The sequence below is a fragment of the Neoarius graeffei genome, chromosome 3 (genome assembly GCF_027579695.1).
Source record: "Neoarius graeffei isolate fNeoGra1 chromosome 3, fNeoGra1.pri, whole genome shotgun sequence".
NCBI classification, from domain to species: Eukaryota; Metazoa; Chordata; class Actinopteri; order Siluriformes; family Ariidae; genus Neoarius; species Neoarius graeffei.
This window is the reverse complement of record NC_083571.1, coordinates 95,798,662-95,804,661: the sequence shown is the minus strand read 5'-3', so window position 1 is coordinate 95,804,661 and position 6,000 is coordinate 95,798,662.

Sequence of the window (6,000 nt, the reverse complement as noted above, 5' to 3'; positions counted from 1 at the left end):
ACCAGTGCTGTCTCTGTGCTATGATGAGGTCTAAATCCTGACTGATACATTTCATGGATGTTATTCCTATGTAAATATGAGCATAACTGCTGTGCCACAGCTTTTTCAAGGATCTTGGAGATAAAGGGGAGGTTTGATATTGGCCGATAATTGGACAGCTGACAGGGATCAAGGTCAGGTTTTTTAATCAGGGGTTTGATAACTGCTAGTTTAAAGGATTTGGGTACATAGCCAATCATGAGAGAAGAATTTATTATTTTTAGAAGCGGTTCAATTACTCCAGGCATTATCTGTTTGAATAGATGTGTCGGTAAGGGATCTAGTACGCAAGTTGAGGCTTTTGATGTAGAGATTAATGAAAGTAATTCAGTTTCTTTTAGGGGAGTAAAACATTCTAACTGATGATCTGATACAGTTATATTGTTAACTACAAGGTCACTTTCATTGTCTAACCTTAAATTAGTAGTTTGAATTTTTTGTCGGATATTCTCAATTTTGTCATTAAAAAAATTCATGAAGTCGTTGCTACTACATACTGCAGGTGTGCATCTGTCTATAGTGGACTTATTCCTGGTTAATTTTTCTACAGTATTAAATAGGAATCTAGGATTATTTTTGTTATCTTCTATTAGGGAGAAGAGATATGTTGATCTCGCAGCACTAAGAGCTTTTCTATACTCAGGAAGCTCTCCTTCCACGCCAATTTGAACACTACCAATTTTGTTTGACGCCATTTACGTTCCAATTTTCGAGTGGTCTGTTTTAAAGTGCGAGTGTCATCATTATACCAGGGTGCTAATTTTTTGTCTCTGACCATTTTCCTTTTTAGAGGAGCTACATTATCTAAAGTATGGCGGAATGTTGACTCTAAGCATTCAGTTGCCTGATCGAGTTCTGCAGGGGCTGACAGTGACCCAATCAAAGTTGACAGCTCTGGGAGATCATTTATAAAGCTCTGTGCAGTAGTTGACGTGAAAGTACGTTTAATACAGTAGCATGGTGAGGTGCATATATTATTACTCAGACATATTTTGAATGAGATGAGACAATGATCTGAGATAACTTCAGACTGTGGAAGTATGACTATATTGTCTACGTTTAATCTGAATGTTAGTATTAGATCAAGGGTGTGACCACCATTATGGGTCGGTCCTATGACATTCTGCTTAATCCCGACTGAATCTAAGATGGACACAAACGCTGTTTTTAAAGGGTCTTCTGGGTTATCAAAGTGAATATTAAAATCTCCGACAACTAAAGCTTTGTCTAAGGAAATAACCAAATCTGAGATAAAATCTGCAAATTCAGAAAGAAACTCAGAATATGGCCCCGGGGGCCTGTAAATAATAAGCAATGGAATTAACTGGGTAGACTTATTTTTCGAGGCTACATACATTATATGAGTATGAAGAACTTCAAATGTATTAAATTTATAACCAGGTTTGTGTGTTACACCTAGATAATCGTTATAAATAACCGCGACGCCTCCTCCTCTGCCAGTTAGACGAGGCTGGTGTATATAACTGTATCCAGGAGGACTCGCTTCATTTAATGCTATATATTCATTTGGCTTAATCCATGTTTCTGTTAAACACAGTACATTAAACTCCTGATCAGTAATGAGTTCATTAACCATTAGCGCTTTAGATGTAAGAGATCTAATATTTAATAGCCCCACCTTTAGATCAAAGGTGCTGGCAGCAGCTGTACAGTCAGTCTGATCTAATTTTATATTGATTAGGTTACTGGAACAAACTCTCTGAAAATTTCTACCTTTTTGTTGAGCTCGGGGAACAGACACAGTCTCGATGTAGTGGGCCCTGAGTGACGACTCTGTGCAGCTAGCAGACAGTCGGTTTAGCCTGTTCGTCTGCTCCCTGGCCTTGGCTCTGGATTGTCAGAAATTAACTAGGCCTGTTCTGAGACTATGACCTATGCTGCAGGAAATGAGAGCAGCACCTTCCCGAGTATTTAGCATCCCATTTTAGCAACTAGCAAGACACCCCAGCAATTAGCTGACCACCACTTCATGTCTTGCATATCTAATGAGGCAGATGTGACGTTGGATGCAACCCAGAAATTGTACCCTCTTAACCCAGAAATTGTACCCTCTTAAAAATTAGCTTCAACTTGAAAATAAATTACAGCCCACTAGATGGCGCTTCATGGCCCACTAATGGGCCATGGCCCAGTGCTTGAGAAACACTGTTCTAAGAATCTACACAGTTAAATTTTGCCCAAAAATAAAATAATCCTTGTGTAAAAGCTCTTTCTCCAAGCTGCACCTATGAAAATGACCCGCTTCTGGTATAGACATGCACTCAGAAATACCTACTGCCTCGGTTCCTGCTTAGCCCACATATTTGAAATCTCTTCCAGCCAACAGCACAGAGTCTGACCTTTAGAAAGATACACTGATTGGCTACTTTCAAAGACAATAGGGGTGTGAAAATACCCTCCCTAACACAGGGCTCCTAAGCAGTATGGAGAAGTGTAAAATTTGATTTTAGTAATTTCCAGGTCTGGATAAGTATGGAAAAAGGAAAATAGAGTGTGGAAAAACATTTCTGTTTCTAGCTTATTGCCCCTACTTTCTTTTCTAAAATATAAAATTAAGCCAAAATGTTCAAACTAGTGTGAGTTTGATCTCATTGAATTTAAGTAAGGCAAGATGTGTGTGCAATATATCTGAGGTGATTTCTGTGGCATCTGCCATCAGTGTACTATCTGACATTAGCACATTGGGCTCTGTTGTACCTCTGCAGAACTAAAAAATTGTTGCAAATGCACATTGCAATACTACAAATGTAAGAATGGGTAATTGCAAGTTTTTTGAGGCCTATCAAATTTTGCCAGTGTTGTGGGGCTTCCCTAGGCAATTTATGGCAATTATTTGGCAACCTACTAGCTTACGTTGGCTCCGTCAGTTTTAGTCGACCATGGATGCACCCAGTTGAGGTCTCAGTTGGACATAGAGCATTGTCAACTGTGGCTAAACAAGCTGATCTGTGAGTGACAGTCCTTTGCACAGCAGCTGCACATGAAGGCTGATGGTTCTGGCTGGGTGGCTGCTGCTGTAACTTTCCTTGTATTTTTTCTGTTCGTCCACTGTCTGGTTCGCTTTTCCTCAGCAGTGATGATGCCTGTGTATGCAGCCTGTCGCCAGGCACAACGGTTTGCAGCTATCTCTTCCCACTTGTCCATGCTGATGTCAGCAGACTTCAGGTCACGCTTGAAAATGTCCCTGTATTGTTGTAGTGGGCACCCTGGGGGCCGGGATCCTGTCGCGAACTCTCCATACAGGATGTCTTTGGGTATCCGGCCATCCTGCATGTGATGAATGTGGCCGAGCCAACATAGTCGTCGCTTTGTGAGAAGGGCGTACATGCTTGGTATGTTGACCGGGTTCAGGATGTCCTTGTTTGGCACACAGTCCTTCCAGGAGATGCCAGGAATCCAGCGCAAGCATCGCATTTGGAAACTATTGAGGCGGTGCTCTTGTAGGCTGTCCAGCTCTTGCTGCTATAGAGGAGAGTACTCAGTATGCAGGCTCTGTATACTGTGATCTTAGTGGCTGTGGTAAGCTTCTTGTTTTCCCACACTCTCTTAGACAGCTTGGCCATGGCAGCAGCAGCTTTTCCGATCCGCTTGCTGAGCTCAGGTTCGAAGGATAGGTTACTGGAGACTGTGGATCCTAGATAGGTGAACTCCACTACTTACAGGGTGTTATCACCAATGGTGATGCTGGGTGCCTTGCTGACCTCCTGGCCCATGAGCTCTGTCTTCTTCAAACTGATGGTGAGGCCAAATGCCTGACAAGCATGTGCAAGGTAGCTGACCAGCCTCTGGAGACCAGCTTGTGTGTAGGACATGAGGGCAGCATCATCAGCAAATAGGAATTCCCAGATCAGGACCCAGTGAACTTTGATCTTTGCTCTGAGGCATGCAAGGTTAGAGAGCTTGCTATCGGACCTAGTGTATAGGTACACGCCATTGTCAGATGCCCTGAAGGCATATGACAGTACAAGGGAGAAGATCCTGAAGAGCATTGGGGCGAGGACACAACCCTGCCTCACACCGCTTTGGATGGGGAAAGGCTCTGAGGAAAAATTGTCAAACTGCACTATCCCCTGCATGCCATCATGAAAGGAGGTGATAAGCTTCAGCAGCTTCGGTGAGCATCCGATCTTCTTCAGGAGTGAGAATCAACCTGTTCTTCTCACCAGGTCGAAGGCCTTGGTCAAGTCAATGAAGGCAATACATAAGGGCTGACTCTGTTCTCAGTTCTTCTCCTGTAGCTGCCGGAGTGAGAAGATCATGTCAATTGTAGATCTCTCTGCCCTGAAACTGCACTGAAACTCAGGATAGACATGCTCTGTGCCTGCAGCCTCTTTAGAACCACTCAGGCAAACACCTTGCCAACAACACTGAGCAGGGATATGCCTCTGTAGTTATTGTAATCACTGTGGTCTCCCTTGTTTTTATAAAGCTTAACAATGTTTGTGTCTGGCATGTCTTGGGGAACTGACCCCTCCTCCCAGCACTGGCAGAGCAGTTTGTGAAGACGGCTCAGTAGCACTGGTTTCCCACACTGGATCACTTCAGCAGAGATTGCCATCCATGCCTGGTGCCTTGCCATGAGCCAGTGAGTCAATGGCCTTGCTGAGTTCATCCTCCCAAGGGGGTGTGTCCAATTCTACCATGACAGGCATAGCGGGGATGCTGGCAAGGGCAGGCTCAGCGACCACGTTCTCAGTGGAGTACAGGTTCTGATAGTGCTTGGCTCACCTCTCCATCTGCTTGGCATGGTCTTTGATGACTTCACCATCCTTGGACTTCAGTGGAGCAATCTTGCTAGTGGTGGGTCTGAAGGCTTTCTTCATCCCCTCATACATGCCTTGCACATTGCCACTATCAGCACAGGACTGGATGTTCTGGCAAAGGTTTTGCAAATACTCGGTTGCGCAACATCTAGCTGTTCTTTGGGCATTGCTTTGTGCTGTTCTTAAATCAGTGAGGTTCTTTTCTGATGGGTCTCTCTTGTAGGTCATCAGGGCTTCTCTCTTGGTATTGGTAACAGGCTCCATCTCTGATAGATTGGCTTCAAATCAATCTTGGCTTTTCCTCTCCTTCTTCCAAAGGGATGTCATGGCTGTGTTGCAGATGGTGTCACAGATGAGTTGCCACCTCTTCTCCATGGACATGGCTGTATGTTCTTTAAAGGCCTGTTCCATCTGATCGTTTAGTGCTGTGAGACGCTCTGGATTGGCTGCCCTAGTGGTATTGATGCGTAGGCATCATTTTTGCTTGGTGTGGTGGATCTTCCTAGGTTTCAGTTGGACTTTGTTGCACACCATGGGGTGTAAAAACTCCATGTGAGAAACGTGCTGCTAAGAGCAACTCTTCTGGTGATGATTATGTCCAGCTGATGCCAGTGTCTGGACCTTGGGTGTCTCCAGGTGACTCTGTGGTGAGGCCTTGTCTTGAAGAATGTGTTGGTAATGCACAGCTTGCGGTAAGAGCAGAGTTCCAGCAGCCTCTGACCGTTATTGTTCATCTTGTCAACACCAAATTGTCAGAGACAATCTGGCCACGAGCTGTGGTACAATCTGAGTCTAGTGTTGAAATCACCCAGCAGAATGATGTGTTCTGAATCTGGTATCTTGCTAATGGTAGTGTTAAGGTCCTCATAAAACTGATCTTTTGTCTCTTGAGGTGAGGATAGCATTGGGGCATAGACATAGGAGGAACTACCATGGTTAGCAGCCTGTTCTTGACTGTGAGTCCAACACCATGCAGGTGGGGTTCTTCAGGGGGTCTGCCCTGCCAGAAGAAAGTATAGTTCTTCTCTCACAACATGCCATCTGCAGCAAGCCTGGATTCTTGCAATGCTGTCATGTCTATGTCCAGTTTCATCAGCTCAGAGTTAATGACTGCTGTTTTCCTACTGTTGCTGATCCACTATAGGTTGTTTGAGAGGCCAGGACACATGGTCCTGAC